Source organism: Passer domesticus, chromosome 5 (genome assembly GCF_036417665.1).
Source record: "Passer domesticus isolate bPasDom1 chromosome 5, bPasDom1.hap1, whole genome shotgun sequence".
NCBI lineage: Eukaryota > Metazoa > Chordata > Aves > Passeriformes > Passeridae > Passer > Passer domesticus.
The window spans coordinates 78839159-78859476 of NC_087478.1; the positions used below are offsets into that span (position 1 = coordinate 78839159).

A 20318-nucleotide genomic window follows, 5' to 3' on the forward strand; every position below is an offset into this window, starting at 1 on the left:
GGAAGGTGGTAGGGAAGGGATGTTGACAGTGAAGAGAATAATTTTTTTTCCTCCTTCTTTTCTTCCATTTCAAAGTTTCTGGAGGATGGTTCAGCAAACTGGTGAGTGCTTCCTGTGGGAACTGGAATGCTGTGTCCTTCCCTTTTTTTTGCAATGGAACAGCACTGGCTCATTTCCAATTTCTTGTTTTGGCATGTAATGCATTACCCCTTGTAAAGATAGTTTATTTGAGATAGTACTTAAAGATTTGACAATAATCAAATAAAGCACAACGCTTGTGGTCAACTTAATCATTTGTCCCAAGTCTTTAGAGGTGATTGGAGAATTGAAATCTTTTGAACTGAGTGTTGCTAGGAAAATACTAGATTGTCTTAGCAGGAAGGAGGTAGGAATTTAGAAAGTAAAAGTTAGTCTGAGCTAAAAGCTAAAATAAATCCAAAAGAAAAGAAAGTGGAACCAAAAGTTTCCCTCCACAAAATTTGGGAACACTCATTCTTAGGATTTAAATTTGACTCCTTTTAGAAACTTTTCCCAAGGACTAACCTAGAAAATGGAAGCAAACCTTTTGCCTCATGGAGAGGGTGTTCTCCAGGGACTTTGTGCTATCCTATCTCCACAGAAAAACCCATGTGAAGGGAAGCCACAGAAGAGGTTCACATGAACCTTCCCTGCTGAGGGAATGTGTTCATTTGCACAAAGCTCTTTTCTGAACTCTTTTTATTTTTATGGGAGCTGTGAGCTCCAGGATCCACAAATAGAAACTTTTAGTGCTGGCACTAATCCTGTCAATCAAAATTCTTCTCAGAAATGCCATTAATTAAACTTCCCTGAAAAGGATAGAGCTCACAGAATTTTCCCTGCAGCCCCCTCTCTTCCAACACTCATCCTGTTAGTGTGTTTCCATTCAATAGCTGAAGATGACACAGTAGAGGAGAAAATCAGAGCTTTCACAAGAGATCTTTTTGTTGTTTCAATTTTTTTAGCTTGCTTTGTTTCTTTTGAGCAGATTCTTTTATTTGAAATGTTGAATGATGCTAGCAGCTGTCAAAATATGCTTTAAAAAAGGCAGTTTCCATTTGCTGTCTGTTGGAACAGACTATTTTTTTGAATGATTATGCCATATATTTTATGGATTATTAACAACTTGGATTAGAGCTCTAAGCTTTCTGGAACCCTTTTCTGAAAGGGACAGTAAATTTGCAAGGAATTTGGGACTTTTTATTAGCAGTAAATAGTTCCCCTCAGAAGCACGTTCTGTAGCAGACATGCCTGTATCCACTGCCAGTGATGTAGGGGAGCTCATGTTCAATTTCCAGATTAAAAACAGGGCTATCACCAGCTTTGGCTTTTAAATTTTCAAATGTTTGCTCTTGCAAACACACAGTTTGAGAAGGGAATATTCCTCTTCAGCTGTCTTCTCCTCGCTGCGCGTGTCGCTCCTCTGCTGGCAAGTGAGGTTTACGTGAGGACAAGGGGCTGCTCTGGAACAGGCCAGGCCTGTTCCTGCTGTCACTGATGTCCCTGTGAGAACAGCAGATCCTGCATGGAGCAGCTGAGGAGCACAGCCCTCTGTTTGTTCCTGTGGTCAGTAAGTGCTGAGCAAAGCAGGAAGAGAAGAGGAGTCTGGTTTTCTGCTAATGTGAATGCCACTGCTGTGTGGTTAGCAAATGGGTTCTGCTTAGTAGCACAAATGTGGCCAAAGAAGGAAGCAAGTGCTATATTTGCATGGCCAAGGGTGCTGTTCCAGCCCACATCTGCTCAGATGCACACATACTTTGCTTATTTGTTAGCCTCTACTTTCAGGAATTACCATGCACAGATCTCACAATCTGCTTTCACTCAGTATGAGCTGTACCAAGTCCTCCTTTTGGGTGTGTTTAACCTCAGGAAGCACTTGGCTTTCTTTCCTGTTCCATGCCAGGATGTGCAGAATGAAACTCTGTATGTGGGGCAGTCATTTTATCTGAGAGATGTTCACTTTTTTGAGAGAGTATCATGGTGAATGTAAGAGGAGTGACTGTCCTCCAAAATATTGTGTCCTGCTACTGTAAATGTACTACTCAGTGTAAGGATAACTGGCATTTTACGATGGTGGAGGGGAAATTTGTCATTTTCTGAAGCTTTGATGAGTTTCTCATTAAGAGGATCTTAGCAGTGTGGCAAGTGAGAAGAGGAAGATCTTTCTCTCTCACAAAACTTTTCCTCCAGGAGGTGTCTGCACCCCTCTGGGAGGCAGAGCTCAGGTACACCAAACTGTGTTCAGCAGAGCATGTAAATGTGTGTTTAGCCTGTGGATTTGACTGTGGTTTTTAAATTTAACTCAAGCAGAGTGCTGCGTGAGGTGTTTTTATTTTCTTTGAACTGCTGTTTTGTACTGATAAGCTGTGTGCAAGTGTCTGGGTGAGCAGCTCACAGGTTGTGAACACACCTCCCCTTTCCAGGTCATGCTAGAGGACAAATATCTTGGGCACCTTTTTTGGGTATCCTAGTGATGAATGAGTTTGAGTCTTCTTGTCCCCTCTGCTGCTGGCAACACTTACTTGCCAATCCTTATTTGCCAAAGCCGCCTTCTTCCACATAGCATGTCCAAGGAAAAGTTTTAATTGCTCCCTCTGTAATATCTTCCAGGTAAATAAATTACATGACAACAGTGACAAAATAAAAATCAAAAGCAGAAAAGTAGGTCTGGAAGAAGTGGGTATTCAAAGAAATATTTCACCGAGATTATTTTTTTAAAAGGTGGTTTCCTGATGTCATTTTCACGACTTGAGGGAAAAGGAATAATTTGCATGTCAGCCAATATTGAAATCTATGGATAAAAATTCCTGGGTGTAACTGTGGTAAGATTCAAGCTTAACAGCTTAACTCTCTAAGGCTGTCACACACTGTGACTCTGTCACCATGGGAGTGGGGACAGATGACAACAAAAACCACCAAACCAGAGTCTTCTTAAAGGTGCCGGTGAAAGGACAGGAGGAAAAGGACAAACTGAAATAAAAAAAATCCATTTAGATGTAGGGAAGAACTTTATTACTGCGAGAGATCAACACTGGAACAGATTTCCAGGAGAAGCTGTGGTGTCTCCATCCTTGGAAATACTCAAACTCCAACTGGACATGGTGCTGGGGCAGCCTGCTTGGAGCAGGGAATTGGATTAGGTGATCTCCAGAGGTGTCATCTAACCTCAGCTGTTCTGTGAAATATTTGCTACTTTTACAGACTACAGGAAGAGTCCTTTTATCTCACAAGTTGCTAACTGGGAGTGCAGTAGGTAGACTGGGTTACCTGCTTTGTCACAAAGAATGCTCAAATGCACTTTTCAACTACTCTTTACATTCCCACTCTCTCCTACTGATTTAATTTCATTTTCCTAAGTGGTTACATATGTGAGTGGGACTGAAACCCAGGTGTGCTATTTCCAAGACAGCTTTTTAACCACTTTGCTGTCAGGTTTGGGATTGCTCCATCGTATGGGATGCAATGCTGAATACTTTGTGTGCATACCAGAGCTAACTGTGCACTAGGTGAGTGAGGACTCTGTCACAGGATTTTTTTCAGTGCTGGCAGCTGCTGAACCTAATGGAAAAAGGCTGCCATGGAGATCAGTAAATATATGGATTCCACCTTTGACTCGGGCATTCTGGAAGTCACAAGCTGCTGTAGAGTATTTGTGGGAAGCACCATTACATCCTTTCCCTGTCCCTGTGTTCTTCTCCAAACATCTGATATTGATCACTGCTGGGATCTCTTGGATAAAATGCAATACCTGCAACACAGAGTTTTATAACTGGGCCACATAACTTTATTTCCATTCAAAACTATCAGGTGTAATGGAATCAAATTCATTAACAGAGCTGAGGGGAGCTTTCTTTGTGTGTGTATTCATATATTTTTAATAGCCCTCCCCAACCCACATTTAAATGTCAGCTGCTGAATGACCTTGGATGTGATTTCTTTTCTCTAGTTTCTATAATCAAGAGAGCAGCAACTCCTGAACTTCTTAAGCCACAAAGTACTTCTGATCAAGCATTTTTAAGGACTTCTGATAAAAGCATTTCAGTTACTAAACACAGGACAGTAGTCATTAAACACAATTTATCTGGGAATCCAGTGCGCCTGTTAGCTGGAAATTCAGTGTTGAATGTGCAGTGCTGGGTGTGTGCCAAGGTCTGGGGTGTTTTTAATGCTATTACAAAAGTGAGAGCAGAACATGAACCCAAAGTTTATGGTCAGGGGAATTCGAAGGACTGAAGAATCAGTAAAAATGGTGCCAATTTTACCACTGAAAATTACAGCCCTACGTGTGTCCAAACCTGAGGGATGTTTGTTGGATTGGAGGGTTTGGATTTATGGAGTCTGTTTTTTGACCTGGGTCTGAACTTCCTTCATGCTTAAGTTGTATGGAAATTACCTGTTTGTTAAATAGTTTGTAACTCTTCATAGTAAACTTACAATGGAATTGTGGTGAGAGAGAACCTCTTTTGGAAGGCAAGCACTGTGAGAGATTTTATTGGTATCACAAGTTATGTTGAACTTGATTCAGAAAAGTGTTGGTTGAGAAGAGAGTAGATACAAGGAGAGCAGCAGAAAAGGTCTTCATGACTGTGGGAAAGAAAATGAAAATATTTTTGGGGGTTGTCTCCGTTTTACAAATCATGAAGAGATTGAAAGAGAACAAATGGTCTGAAGCAGGAAAGCATTTTGGACTCAGGACACTCCAAAAGCATGATCTGAATGTCTTGAAGTTATTCCTGCTGAGAGTCAAATGGGGCACAACTAAACCATAGAAATGAGCAAAGTAAGATTTTCAATTTAGTGGAAAAGTTGGAATTAATTCAGTGACCTGGAAGGGCTTTGTTATTCATGATTGAAGCTCTGGACTGATAGAGCCTGGTCTGCTTTTGCTGTTAGCAGGTGTAACCAGAGAGAGGAAGAAGAAGATTTAAAGCTCTTGATTTTTCTTTTCATACCCTGATAATCAGGGTTGTTTTCTTACATTTTTCTTTTTTCTTAGATATGTGCACAGTAATGCTCAGCACAAAATTGTGGTTGAGATCCCTTGAATTTAGTACTGAAACTCCTAATACATTGGATCAAATTCCTGCCTTTGGCCACCCCAGTATTTGCAGTTATGTGAGTCAGTGACAGGTGTCTTAAAACCTAGAGACCAGACTGTAAAATTGCTGTTGAAATTACAGAACAGTCATTTGTATCGAGTCCTCAAAAGTCTGAGTTTCCAGTGAATAACCAGAAATGAATGCAAGTACCAACCCCACGCTATTACCTTAAAATGACTGGAAATAGGTTGATTTTTAAATAATCCGTTTCCTCTGCTGGCAGCAGGTGTTCAACATGAAGGTCCTTGGTTCTAAAGAGAACAGACCACTAGAGGCTCTCTGAAGAAAGCTTGCAGTTTTTATTTTTACTCTGGTGTGTTTGTATACTACCAAAGAAGTAGCTGAATGCAGAGGGAAAAATACCCCAGTTCAGTGAAACTTGTTCTTTCTGCATTTCCTGGTGCCCATAGTGGGTTTACACCAGGTCACCCAGAGATTGTGCAGGGTGAGAAGTCCATTCCAATGCATGGCAAGCCTTTTAGGGAGCCACCTAATATTCTCAGAGGGCTCCTCCTCACCCTCCAAGAAGTTTTGAGTGTCATGGGCTTGTTTAGAGTTGATTGTTGTTTGAATAATAATTTCAGGGGTTTTTTTTCCCTCCTGTACTTCTGAAAAATGAATTCATGAATTGTGCTGTAGAAATTCATTGCTATGAACTCTTTCCCCAGTTTGTAATACTGACTTTTAAGTTTGATTGAACTGAATAGTTTTGTACCATCTACAGACTGTCATCTTACTGTTTATCTGCTTTTGCAGAGTACTTTTTTGAACATGTTTTATACTGCAGGGAATATCCTGTATCCTTAGGGGGGTGTGCTGGAAACCTGGTTTTGCTGAAAAAATTTACTGCTGGTCAGACAGTAGGTTTCATCTTGTTCTAACAACAAGAGTCAGCTTCACTTCTTAAAGATGTTTTAGTGACTGACTTGGTTAAGAGATCTTGGGAGATCAAAATCTCCTTTGTTAAATTCTAATTTCTAGAGCTTTTGACAGTTTCTTGATGTCTTAAAACTTTTAAAGTTTTCCTTCATACCTAAAAAAACCCTGGCTTTCTAGGAGTGTCATTAAAGACTTTAACAAAGAAAAATCAAGAATGCAGAGTAATTATGCCTTTGCTAAATAAGGTTCTTTTTTTTTTTCTATTTTTGTATAGAGTTCACCTCATTTTTCTGGAGTCGTCATTTTGATTCATCAAGCAGCTGGTTTGTTACTGAAAAGCTCAGAATATTTCCTCTGATTGCCTTCCTGTGAGTATGATCAAAGAAGTTACCTCAGACTTCCTTTCCTGTGGTATTCAGAAGCTGGGGGTTTTATTAGAGGCTTTTTTTTTTCTTTAGTGTTTTCTTATTTCTTTGGAGGCTGGTCCAAATTCCTGGGAAAATCAGTGGAGATCCCTGCAGCAGACCCTTGGCTCCTGTCCCTCTGGTGTCACTGACACCACTGATTACTTTGTTCAGAATTTATAGTGGATTTAAAGCATTTCACGTGGAAATTTACCTTCAACTCAAAAATCGTTGTATTTTACAGCAAACATTTTGTCAGTGTATGGCCATTCTTTTAAAAGTTCTGTTTCTCCACTGGATTTTAGCAGTTTTTTTTGCAGTGGGAGTCTTAAATCATATTTATTTGTGTTATGACCATATGCTGGAGTGCTGCTATCCTGTTGTGTCTTCTTTTTAGAGCAAGCAGGCTCTGAGAAGTATGTGAGAGACCAAGTAACTGTGTTTACTGACTATTTACAACATGGAACACTTAGACATTTTTTTACAAACATTGTTCTTTCACTGCCAGAACAAGTGAGGGCTCACAAACCATTTAAAGGAAGTGTTTATAATGTGTGTAAACTTTAGCCCCTCAATATACGGAAATTCCAGACTGCAGACAAACTGTGGACTGGCTCTAAAGTTTAAGGCAGTGCCTGTGACAGCAGAAGGATGGGTCAGAAATATTGCCCCAGCATTGAGTCAGCTCCCTTAAATACCATCATCTTCAGTAATTCAGGGTATAAGGAGCTGCTGGTCACTGGTGGGGGACCAGTTTTTGTGCCTGGGTGTCCTCTGTACCTCTGCCCCTCTTTTTTTGGCAAAGCAGTGTGGAGGAGGAGAAACACACAGAGCAGAAAGCTGGGCACTGCTTGCATTGCCTTTCATCTCCAGCAGCCTTCCCTCCCCATCAGGACTGCTGGGTCCCAGCCCATCTCAGCTGCTTTTGTCATCATCCTTGGGGAAGCAAATTTAAACTTTGTCTACACTTCTGAGGAGGTTTGTGCAAGTGCTGGATGGGCTGATAATGGTTGCAGGCTGTTCTCTGCCCTGGCTGTTGTTTTGCAGTTCTGTGTTACTTTCAAGCCTTCGGTGGGGGGAGTGTATAAAACTGAAGCCAGATGCAATCTGCTATTTCCAGTTGTAGGAAATGCTGATGTTTCGAAATTAGGATTTCTTTCTGATTCAGAACCAGCCAAAATGTTCTGGAATTTCCCATGGAACACTTCTTCCCATGAGATGTCTAGCTTTAAGTTCCCATGTGCTTCCACAAGTAGTGCGTTTATGAGGTATTTAAATTCCTGAAAATATGAATCCAGGCAAAGGAGGCCATACTGCCCAAAAGCAAGTGGGGTCATAAATGTGAGTTCTTTTCCCCTGTGCTAAGGATTGGATATTCAAAGAGAGCAGTGACTGCCCTCCAGAGTGTTTCTGATACCTCAGCAATTGGAGTCCTGTTAAGTTAGTTCTTGACTACAGTCAAACCTGACTTTGGAAGGAAATCTGACCTGCTTACATTAATTACTTTCAAGAATAAGTGCTACTCTCAAAGGTTAAGGTTCAGAGTCACTGGATAGGGATGATTGCTTTTTATTTTTCCTTGGAAATGTTTGTTTTGTTGAAAGATGTTTGCCATTAGGAAACATTGTGTAAGAATGGGTTTGGTCAGCTTTTCTCCTAAATAATCATTTAGGAGGAAAGCATTTCTGTAGAGTCTCTGAAGATCTTTTCTATGGCTTTATGAGGTAAACTAGATGACCATAGGGTCTTCCTTCTCTCATCCATCCTCTCTGCTACTTGGAAAAGGAGAGGTAGAACTCAATCTTGCCCAAGTTTCCCTGTAACTTCTGGGACCTCAAGTGACCTCTGAGTACAGCTGGGGCACTTTTTGGGAAAAGCTCTTTTGTGAGAGATGAGAGCCTGGTGGGTTTTGGGTTGCTGAGGAGGTGTTGCAACTGTTTGGAGTGGCTGTAAACAAAGCCAGAGCATCATCTAGATATAGAAAGTTATTCTTCATTTAAGGGTGAACCCAAACAAGTAAACCTGTTGTGATTCATCCCAAGTTTTGGATGGAGAACATTTTTTTTTTTATTTTCTAGAAATTACAGCACCTAGGAATTGTAAAATGGACACACTGTTTAGAAATATTTGAAAACAAAAAATACTAAAAAAAATCTGAACAAGCAGAAAGATCATATGCAAGGGCAGAATCACTGCTGTGCTCAGAGTGAAGGCAGTGGAGTTGATTATTTGCACCTTCTCAGTAGGCAGGGAGCAGATCCAGCTCCCTGGAGAGGAGGTGGCAGGAGCATGCTGCACTTTGGCTCTGCTCACTGGCTGGGAGTCCATCAGGGAGCAGTGACAAGCTCCCTGTGTCTTGGTTCTCTGTGCAACATTTCTCTTCTAAGCCAGGCACTGCTTGTGCTGAGGGAAAGATAGGCTGGGAGCTGGGGATCTTCAGTCTTCATTGACAACTGCTCTTTCTCAGCTCCATCACAATAAGCTCTCCTGTCACTTTGTCATTTTAAAACTGCATTTCTGTTGCTGCTGCTTGGAACCTCCCAGGGCCATTGTTGGCTTGGTGTGTGTAACTTCACAGAGCACACCAATCTCTCTCTGATAAATGGGGCCAGTTGTTCAGAACCCTGATAATGATTACACTGTGCAGCATTACACAGACTTTCCTTGCCTACAGTTTGGTGATGCTTTCAGATCATGATAGGCAACAGCCTTGGCCCAATATTTCTGTATAATGTGGAAGTGAGAAATAGCTGATATTTTAAGAGAGTGTCTTGTCTCCAGCTCACGTTGTGTACTCAGGTGTTGTGCTGGGGTAGCCTCAGAAGCACACCATCATTGTTAGATGTTGATATGAACTGAGCTTGAACTCCCAGCCTCTGGAAGTTCCCCATGCCTGTTTTCCAACAAGAGACTGGGCTTTTTTGCAGCTTTTTCTCACGTGAGCTCTGTGGGTTTGGAACTGTTGAGGCTTTGGCCTGACTCTCACTTTCACTCGAGTCCCTTTACGCAGTTAAGGCATTCTGCTACAGGGATCTTGTAAATGAAAGTAGATGACATTTAATAGCTTAAATGAGAAACAGGTCCCCTAAAAGAAAAAGTGAGATTGGTCTTCCCTAAATTTTTGAGTGCTGGCCTTGACAAAACCCTTACAGTCTCTGCAGGCAGACTGGAATCTGGAGAACAGATACCCAAACTTCCAGAGATTACCTGAGGCAGGGTTTTTTTCTGCTCTTCTTTTTTAGGAGAAAATTCTTTTCCATTACACTTGGTACCCACATGTCTGTCTTAAAACACTATTTTATTTGTCACTGAACTTCAGAATTGCTAGTATAGTAGTTCTCACCCTTCTTTAGGATTTTTTAAATTTGCTAGTTTTAGTGATTTATATTTAACATGTATTTTGGTTATGTGAATGTGTTAAAGACTCTGTTTGTATTTTGAATATTGGGAGGGTTTTTTTAATGTTTAAACATGCTCTGAGAAGGGGGGATGCAAGAAAAGCTGTCATCCATCAACTGGCATTAAGTCCAACTTTGAAAGTTTGCTACAAACTAAATCTGACTGTTCGTGCAGATATGATACAAATTAGCTGTGACTTTATGATACCAGCTGTTTCTCTGACAGGGTAAAAGGGCACATAACTAGAATAGCATCTTTTGTTGAAAGCAGTGTTTCCCTTTGTTAAATGTGGGAGCCTCAGGCAAAAAAATCGTAGTCCGTAGTTATGTGACATGAGCAGCCTGCAACATGTTCATGGAGCTCGGGGGGCTTTTCACTGATGTTTTTCAAAGTCTGGGTTATCATAAGTGTTCTATTTTTGCTAGTTTTATCACTGAGACACAAATCTCTGTCATGTTTTTCCCTTGTGTTAAAAGTGAGGATAATCAAAGTGCTGTTTGCCTTACACGTACAAAGAAAATCCCGAACGGCAAAACCTGAGGAAAGTCTACAAATCTCAACATAAAATTTAATTGAAATAGTTTTTTTATTAATTGTTCTATCTTTTTTTTTTCCTTACCAGAATTTTCAGGGCATTTTATTCCATAAAAGGTCTATGTAGTCTCTAGAAAAAGTAACAATGAGCACTAACTGAGATGTCACGGTGCATCTGTGTCCCTGCTTATCTCTGACCTTTGCACCACACTGACCCTGGCTAACTCAGGCCACAGAAATTTGGCTGTAGCATGGCAATAAACAGAAACAATGGGATTTATGAAGAAATCAAATTGATCTTACTTCTGCCACCAGACTAGAAGCCAGCAATTTTTCAAAATTTATTACTACAGGTACCAGGTATACTCCATTTGAATCGGACAGGGAAGGGGCAATATTACCATGGAGTTATGTTATTAGTACACAAATACTTAACCAGGAGTAACACTGAGGCTAGAACTGCCCAGAGAAGGAAAATTTAAGCTGAATATCTTTCACACTTTCTTAGCCACTGTGAGAGATGGTAGAGCAAACAAACCCACCTCCTACTGAAGATGCAAAAAATAAAAAATACATGTATGTAGAATTGCAGCAGGCATGTGAGTGGAAGGGCAGAGTTAAGTGTATTGAAAAATATTCACTTCTACTTGTAAACTTCTTGGAGTAAATTTTAAAGATAAATACATTTCAAAAGAAAAGTTGAGGATGTAATAGCTGTTGAGTTTTCATGCATTGCTGGTGATAATATGAAGCATAAAACAGAAAATTCCAAGCGCTACTAAATAGGACTTGGCCATTTCTATTGCAAACATCCAATTTTACTGTCTAACATCTGTTTCTGAAATTATGTGAAGTATTTATTTAAAATGTCTTACCATGATAGTCTAAGTGACAAGAGAACATCTTGTTTTCATGAGTGCGTAGTGTGGTATGTCAACAAACAAAGGTCCATACATGACATTTGAAGAACAAAACCCAACCACAAGGAGTTCCACATTCTGTCTTGATTTTTTGTTGATGTAAGAGTCCCCTTAGCCAGCTTTCTCCTTATGGTTATATCCTTGCAAACCTGGAGTATCTCCAAGGAGAGCTTAATGTATCCCTTCCATCCATGCAAGGAGGCTGAGTATGGGAGCACAGGGCTGGCTGTAGAAGCAGCCAAAGTGAAAATGTGTGTGAGATGCTAGAGAAATGTGTTAATCACAAATGTGAAGAAACAGCCATGAGGAAAAATGACATGGAGAGCTTAAACAGGTAGCATCTTAGCCAGAAAATTGTGTGATAGCTGCAGAAGCCACCATCCCAGTGGAGTTTTATGGCCATGATGTAAGATATGAGCAGGGATGCTAGCCCTCAAATCCCAGAATTTAATTTAATCTTTTTGTCATCTGAAAATGCATTCCTTTTAATGAAAACAACTTTTCCCCTTCATTTTGAGTTCTAAACTATTGAATTGTATTGTTCTGAGCTTCAAGTTGTCATATTCCTCCCCAAGATGCTGACATTAATTTTTTAAGTTCCTACTGTTTTTCAGATGCTGATCATGCAAAATGACTCAAGTGTGTGTGTTTCATTTTGTTACCCCTCTGGCTGGTGCATTGCTACCCTCATGTTCATTTGTGTCTCAATTTGTGAGGGTCAGCAAATCTTTATTTGTTATGGTTATTTAGCGTCTGATATTCCCCTTTGGAGGGAGCAAAAGCTCTATTCTGTAGGAATAAAATAGGCAAAATTTGACCTTGAAAGTGAGTAAACATTTAAGGATTTGCTCCTGCCAGTCAGTGATATGCTGAACATTAGGTTCATTCTTATCTATCTGTATTGATGTAACAGGTTCTTTTCTTTCCCCCTCTTTTTCCCTTTCTTTCCGTCTCTTGCTTTCAATTTACTTTCATCTTTTAATTTCTTCCACCCAGCCCTGAGCAAAAATTTCTAAGCAATGGTCTTGTTCAAAGCATGGAAGCTGGCTCCAAAACCAACCTTGCTTCACTTTTAAAACCTTGCTTGAGGGAGCCAGAATCCCTCTACTTAAATGATTTAATTTTCAAGCAGTATGAATCATGCAGCAACTGCACAAACTCTGGCTAGAATATATTGTACATATGTTTGTTCTTTAGGCAGTAAGGAGAGAATACAGAACTGGAGGTCATTTGAGTTACAACTGCTTTGGGGGATTTTTTTTTTTCTGAAACATTCCTTCTAACAAATGCAGTTTAAATGGGTTTGTTTATATGGCGTGGAATTGGAAAGGCCCAAACTAACCAGGCTTTACACAATGTGGCCTTCTTCCAAATTAATCTAAAATATTTTAATCCCTCTGGAGTTTCTTTATCCTCTGCATCTGTGCTATAGTGGAGACACATTTTTAACATTTCTTTGAGGAAAATTACCTTTTTCCCCCTCCAACTGTACTCAGCAAGGTCAATGGAGCACTGTTATATGCTATTTAAACATCTGAGATTCATCATATATCTGCACAACAGAAAGAATCATCATAAAAGGTCTAATGGATCCCGACTGCTAGCCAAGAGAGGGAGTCCCCTTACGGATACTGGGGATTAGAAACAAAGAATACATGCAAAACACGGGTTTTTACACTTCAGCTTTTGCAATTAATAACCAAACTACCCCTCAGGAAGGGAGCAGGGAATGTTTGTGACCCCCAGAAAAATTCTGGCAAATCACACCCTGCTGGAGCCAAAAGCTGAAGAGATTTCATGGGCCAGGATGTTCTGTGGGGCTTCACTCCTCTTGTGGGACCAGCCTGGAGGGGCTTCTTGCCCTGGGAAAGGAGATGCTCCAAGCCATGGCAAGTTCCAGGGCTGGCTATCTCAGCCCCTGCCTGTGTGCCTGTACTTGGTTTTAAGCCCTTCTTGGTTTTCTTGTTCAGTAGCAAGTTTATGGGGCTGAGCTTGTTTTTATTACCCAGGAATTGAAATACTGAGAGAGGCCTGGAAATTTCAGTTTTTGTAAGACTGGCACTGCTGCTCCTTCAGTTGCCTGTAGTTCCAGTCAGCCTGAAATGGCCACAGGGAGCAGATGCAGCTTGGATCTTCTGGGATGTTTTATCTGGAAAACTTTAATATGGGCATTTTTATCTGAAATAATGTTATTTAGCTTTTTTTTTCCTCTTTCTTTGTAGATGACAGCAGGGATGGTTTAATATCTGTGTTTGTTCTAGACTCACTGATCCTCTGAATCCTGCTGGATCAGGAAGTTCAGATTGTCATAGTTAAGATGGAGACAATACAAAGCAACACCCCATTTTCAGAAGGCTTCAAACCCTCTTTTATTATAGCATGCATGCTTTTATACATTCTTACAAAACTCAGGAGTTTACACTTCACTCATTGGTCAGGAAAGAGAAAGTACTTATTGGAATAGACAGTTGCAGATTTCTCTTACTTATTCTTTTTTTCTTGGTTTCTATGTCAATGACGCTGGTAGGAAATTTTTTTAGGGATAAACATGGATCCTCTAATCAAACTTCCCTCTGGCTCACAGAAGTTGCTGTAAAACCTCTTCCACATCAGACAGCTTTAAGATTGAACCTTTGAGGGAAAAATGAAATGCTGAAGACCTCTGTTCTTTGATGGCCTAGGGTTTTATCACAGCTGGTTTTTAATTCTCATCACTGAAGTGCTGCAGGGACTGCAGAGAAATGAGCCTCTCTGCCAGCCTAAGGACAGGCTGGTGGCTTTATTCTTGATCCTGGTGGACTGTGCCTTTCTGAGCTATAAATGTGTAGGGAACAGCACTGCTCTCCTGCACAGGGGGATGTGGGATGACACACTGGGACAGCAATGGTCCCAGTGAAATCATCGCCCCAGACTGTCCCTGCTTTCAAATGAAGAATCATACCTACCCCAAACACATTTTCCCCACCTTGTCACATAGCCAGAGATATTTTGGGACCACTGCAAGCCATACAGTAATGGAATAAATTCCAAGTGCAGCAGGAGACCACATTGGAGGGAAAACTCATTATGTGCCAAGGGCATTTCTTTGACTTTTTCTACCGGTACTGGAAAATATCCCCTAAATAATACATCTGGATGTGGAGGAGAAGAGAGGGAAAAGATGAAAAACAATCCTTTAAATTCAGTAGGAGCCTATTTAATGGCTTGTTTAATCTGCCAGCTGGCACAGCATTGACTTCTTGCTGCACATACTTTAAGAAGACCTATGTAGTTCTTGGAAGTGAGTTTATATTAAGTTGTAGAAACTCAAATATGGATAAATTGGCAAGGCTGCTTTCTGGTACTTAATACAAATCAAGAAACTGCTTAGTCATCTCCAAAGATATTTCTGTCTCCTTTTTAATATAAATACCAAAACAATATGGACTTAAAGCAGTAGCAAAGATAGTAAAAATTCAGATCTGTTCCCTGGGTGTGCCCTCTTTGAAGTATGTGCATACTCTTCAGACTTGGAAATCACATGTATTCCCTGTACAACACCTCGCTTTGGGCAGTGCTTTTATAATATTTTTGTGACACCATTTTCTTCAAAGTAACATTATAAGTTCGCACATTATGAATTTGTGTCTTCTGCAGCACTCCCTGGCTAAGAAAACTGGTGCTATCTCTATGTGGATTTTATTATGGGTGCCTTGCAAATGGTATCACCTAATAGGTTCATTTATTTCATATGACTCTAAGTGTTGATGCATTTGGATTTTAATTGGCTTTGTGTGAAGGTAGATGGGTGCAACTGAGAGCAAACTTGATGTGCAGTGTGATGTACATAATTGCACTTACACTTTCTGTTCCTGAAAAGCTAGGCTGCACCAAGATGCAGGTCTTCTGTTTTCAATTACCTTCAGCAGTGGAAAAGCAAGAGAGAAAGGATTTAACTAGGGAGCAACCTGTCTTTTATGTTTAAGAGACACCTTTAACAGGATCTGAAGTGACACTTGTCAGTATTTACAAGTGATAAAGGTTTTATTTGGTTCAGGTAGGCATTGAAAAATCTGGCTGTTTATTTATGATTTTCAAATATGGATTTTGTTGTCTTTGTTCTCCTTAAGGGTGCAAGCTATTTTTTTATGGGTGGGTTGGTTGGTTGGTTTTTTTTTTGCCTCTGGACCGCACAGATATTTGAGGCACTGTTCCTAAATAGATTAAGCCATTTGAAAATTTGCATTATGCAGTGCTCAAGTGCAACTTTCTTTTGTCACATTAATGCAAAGCATTTTTGTGTGTCTGTGTGCACACAGGACGCTGCCAGGTCTCACCTGTCTTGTTTATTTGACTCTGAGCCAGGCCAAATCCTCACTGCTGTTGGGTCTTCTGGTTTTGGTGACATGGTTTCCTTGTTTTCAGCTAAACTCAGCCTCTAGTGGAGGTTTATGATGTAGACTTTGAGGGATATACATCTATTTTGTGAATCCGGTTTGCATGGTCATGTTAAAAGGCTTTGTGTTTGTGCTGCCCTGCTTTACCTCTTTAAAGCCAGGACTGACCTCCTGCTTCAACTTTCAACCAAAATGACACGGAATTGTTGCTCATTAGAGATAAATTTATAGACCTACTTGGCAGGAAACAATCTGGGTTTCATTTTTCAAGATGCCCAGAAGTGTGAGCTGGAAAAGCCCAGCAGGTATTTCTGCAGCTGGATCCATGCCAGCTGCAATTCCAGAGATTTCCATGATGTTCTGCCATGGAATAACTGGCCTTTCTGCTGCAGTGTGTACATCATGGTGACACGTGTTTTTTGGTGTAAGTGTAAAGATATTGGGAGGGAAGGTGAGTTGAAGTTTAGAAGCAACTGACAACACCTTGAAAATGTATAATTAATTTCTTCCAAGGAACTGGTTGAATTCAAAATACTCAGTGTCTCTTAGGGGAAAACTCGTCAAGCAAACCAAAGAACTTCCGTTGTGTTTTTTTTGGCCATATTTCTTTTTTCTTTAAAACTGCAGGGATGATGTCTAAAACCTAGTATTGTTGCTTGGTGTTGGCTCAATAGAGCAAGCAACAGAGACTCATTAGAGTTGATCCTAGAGCTGCGTGTTTTAGTACAAAAAGAAAAAGGGTTGAAAACACAAAAGTGAAGCCACAGTAAGCTGGCTGCATTGTATCTTCATATTATTTTCTATTACTGTTTTATGACTGACTATGTAGCTTAATGTATCATGATTTTCTGTTTTGAAACGCGTTCCAGAAAACATGTGGAGTCTGAAGCCTGGCTGATGGAATATTGCTGTTGGAACCTCACCTTAGGATTTGCTCAAACATTTTATTATTTTTAATGGCATTGCCTCAGCCTTCTAATTCAAGACCTGAGAGATAGAGAGAAAGTGTGTAAATAGAATGCTGAAACATTTGTAAAACCTGCTTGGAAACAAATACATTCAGAAAATGTATTGGTGAAGCTTCTCCACAGCTCGGCAGCTGCTTCTGCCTGTGTGATACTCTTTTCCATTCTCTGCGTTTTTTTTAACAGAAATTGGTGGGAAATTGGCATTGTCATTTAACAGGGCAAGAAGTGCATTAATCTTGTGATTAATTAGCAAAATGAAGATCTTTGCTGGTAGAGGCAGATAAAAGGCAAGGGTTAACTAGTGGATGATGTCCCTTGAGCTTGCTTCCAAGTGTTTGATTGCAGGAAAAAGCGAACATGAGTCAGAGCTCATTTGGGGATGAAGCACTTTTACAAAGTTTTGTGGACTACAAAATTCTTTCTATTTCTTTTTGTTTTGCCTCATTGTCCTTACCTGGGTCATTTTCACTTATGGTTAAACATTGGTAAAAGGCAATGAAGATTTCACTGCACTATGTGTCTACAGAAAAGGCTGTGTTTCCTCAGTGGTGATGGTACATGTGAAAATAACTAATTTCCCATAAGGATTGCAAGAGTAAAAGCAATTCTGCATTTGCATGTGTGTGCACAAAGGTACAAGAGGATGAAGCAGCCTATACTGGCAAAATCTGAGATTACACCAGCTTCTGGCATGCAGAGTATGCCCATGGAACTTTCATTGTGCATGTGAGATTATTCTGGTCTGTGTGGGTGGAATCCAGTCCTGATTGAAGTCTCTGGGAAGCGTGCCAAGGATTCCAACAGGACCAAGATTTTGACTCTAGCTTGTATATGAATAACATTTCAGTACCTTCTGATCTTTGGGGACAGCATATTTGAAATAATTCAGAGGACACTTGGAGGGGAGAGTCAAGGGTCGATCCTCCTACCATGAGAACCAGTGGCTGTGCCAGCAGCTTCCAGCTATGTCTTGTTTCTTCCTCCTTCTGCTAATGGGAAATGATAGACAAATGTCACAGAGATCAGGGGTGGGACCAGTACATGCAAATCCAAATGTCAAGAGAAATCTCTGCCTGGCCCTTAAGTCCATGTGCAGTAAAGGAGAGGAAGGAAGTAGGAGTGGAAATGCCAGTCAGCCTGCCTAAGGGAATAAAGATAAATGGGGACTTTCCACTGCAAATGACTGGCTCTGAGATGAGAGCTCCTGCTGCTGCAGCAGCACCAATGTTTGCTGGCACCTCTGGGGCAGTGCAGCTCCTGCCCCAGTGCTGAATTAATCATGGATACAAGAAATGGACCATGGATCTTTTAGCAGCACGCTCTGATGCCTTAGGATTTTGGCTTTTATATTTTTGATATATTTGTAATCCTGCAATTATTTAGTGTATAGCCCTAAACGCCATACAGAGTGTTAGCTACTGTCCTCCCATTTTGGTCATACAAAACAATTCCTCTCTAGGCTCAGGAATCAAGGACACCTCACTGTGTCAGCCCCCAAGAAACGTAAACAAAAGTGAGTTGAGAGCAGGGAGCAGACTTGGGGTGAATGGCTTCACTACTTCACTGAAGCTGTAACTGGAAGATTATGGAAATGGACCAAATTTATAAAAGTATGAAAATGTGTGAACTGTCATCCATTTTTGGGTGTAGCCCCTGGGTGGTCTTAATCTACCCAAAATGTACCTGAAGGCCCTTCAGTAAATATAACCGCTTTTTATTCCCTTAATTTTGTCTGGCCTCTGTTTTTAGGTAGTCCTGAAAAGGCATCAACCCAAGGAGTGAACTCTGGCAGGAGCAAAGTTCTATAAAAAGCTGCCTGTCAATATTTTCATGGGGCTCTGTAGCAGTGGGAGCTGTCACAGGGCCTGGAACCTTCCAGAATATTTGTGGTGTACACTTTGGTAGCCTGTGCTGGAGGCAGGGCTGGTGAAACCTGCTCAGCACCTACTGCAGCTGAAGGTCTGGACCATGGCCTGGTCCTGTGGGCCACCAGTAGCTTGCAAAGGACCAGCTGGGAATCTCTATTCTCTGTAATCACTGCAGATTTTTGCTCAGGATGCCACAGAGGTGTTCACTAATCTATTAATCAGGTTTGCACATGCCCCACCAATGTATATGAGCTTTTTTCACTCCTATGGAAGATGAGACGGAAAATGTACTTCATACCAAAGCCAGAGATTTTACCAGGTGGGGGGTTTGATTTCCTTGTTAAAATTCTTTGTATTTCATTGCCTTCTTCTCATAAAGTCAGTTGTTTGGAAATACTCAGGTAACTGTAAGTGAAATGTTTGAAGAACTGAAACAGGGACTTTGAGAAAACACCAAAGTTTGATTTTCTTATGCTAAGGTTGGTTTGCCATTGATGAATTGCCCTTGGAAGTCCTAAGAAGCATGGTCAGATGAAACAAGGAACAGCTACATTGGAATGAAACTGTGTTCATGTGACCTAGTATATTTATTTTGCCTCAAATCCCAAATGAGCTATTCTGTTTGGGAAGGAATAAAGCTGCTTGATAGGGGTTTGTGGGTATGTGTGTATATATGTATATGTACAAGAGTTTATTTTCTGCAGTCAACATGAATGCTTGGCCAAATTTACAGAAACAATTGCAGATGTGGTTTTGCATGAAAGGAACATTGAAAATTAATTTATGGAGCCTTACTGTTGGTAATATATGATTCCAGTGACATCTAACATTTTGGATTAAAGAAGGAGCATGCATGAGGTGTGACAAAGGAGAAACCAATCCTTTGAACTCCACCTTTTGATTTCAATGAAGTCATGCTTGTTTCTAAAAGACCTAAGTGGCACTGAATGTTTCTAAAGCAGAATTAATAGGGGAGCAATGAAAATAATTTCCAAATGTTTTCTGACAGATTTTAATAAAAAACACATTTATTTGTTTTGACTGAAGATAGATTAAGGAACTCTAATTCTCCCAGATATTGCAGTAGAATGCCTGTCATACCTGCATTTCACGGGTGCCAGATTAAACAAGTCACATTTAGACAATGAGTGTTGCTTGCTGAGTTGCTTTTAGCTTCAAAAGGGGCAATGAAGAGGTTATGTTTTCACTTCTGAGGTGGAGGAGGTAGAAAGAAAGGGCAGTGGTAGTCTTAGGGATAAATGCCATGTCATGGCATTTAGCCAGCTAATGTGAAGTATCCTTTATGCTTCTCACTGACCAGTCCTTTGCTGACATTTGGAAGGCCCATGCTTGGACACCAGGGCTTTGAGCCACCTGAGGCAGACACAAATGGGAAAATGGGACACTTGGATTAATAGGGTGCAAGTCACAAAGCTGCATGCAGTCTTGGTTCAAGTCAAAATTGAATGAGAAATTTGATGGTTTTGGTGGTAGTATTAAGAAAAATACAGAGGGCAATGACAGCAGTGACTTAGGACTTCTGTCACCACCTGATCCTGCAGTGAGGACAGGTCAGATGTTTAAAATCAAATGTTTAATTGCAAGCACATGGGTGTCATGGTTTGGCATGAGAGACATTTAGGGAAGGGATGCAAAACTTTGCATCCCTTCCCTAAATGTCTCTCATGCCAAATCATGGCAATGGGAAACGCTTGTGTAGCTGGACTTGGAAGAGCCCTGAAATTTCTACCAGACCCTGAAAACTGGGATTGTGCAGGAGGGGCCTGTGCTGGTAGCCCACTTTATTCACCATTCTGAGAGGCTTGTTGAGATCACAAATGGGGGGGACACAC

At 40.7% G+C, this 20318-nt stretch overlaps 1 protein-coding gene across 10 annotated transcripts in view; it reads left to right on the forward strand.

Annotated features, from left to right (window-relative positions):
- Positions 1-20318, forward strand: part of CALD1 (caldesmon 1) — a 211457-nt gene that overhangs the window by 104936 nt on the left and 86203 nt on the right. For 8 of the 10 annotated variants that reach the window (XR_010362826.1, XM_064421336.1, XM_064421338.1 and 5 more), the window contains one exon: positions 6271-6364. The exons of the other annotated variants lie outside the window; for them this stretch is intronic. The gene's annotated coding sequence lies outside the window, so the exon portion shown is untranslated. The remainder of the gene's footprint in view (positions 1-6270; positions 6365-20318) is intronic. 10 annotated transcript variants of the gene reach the window in all.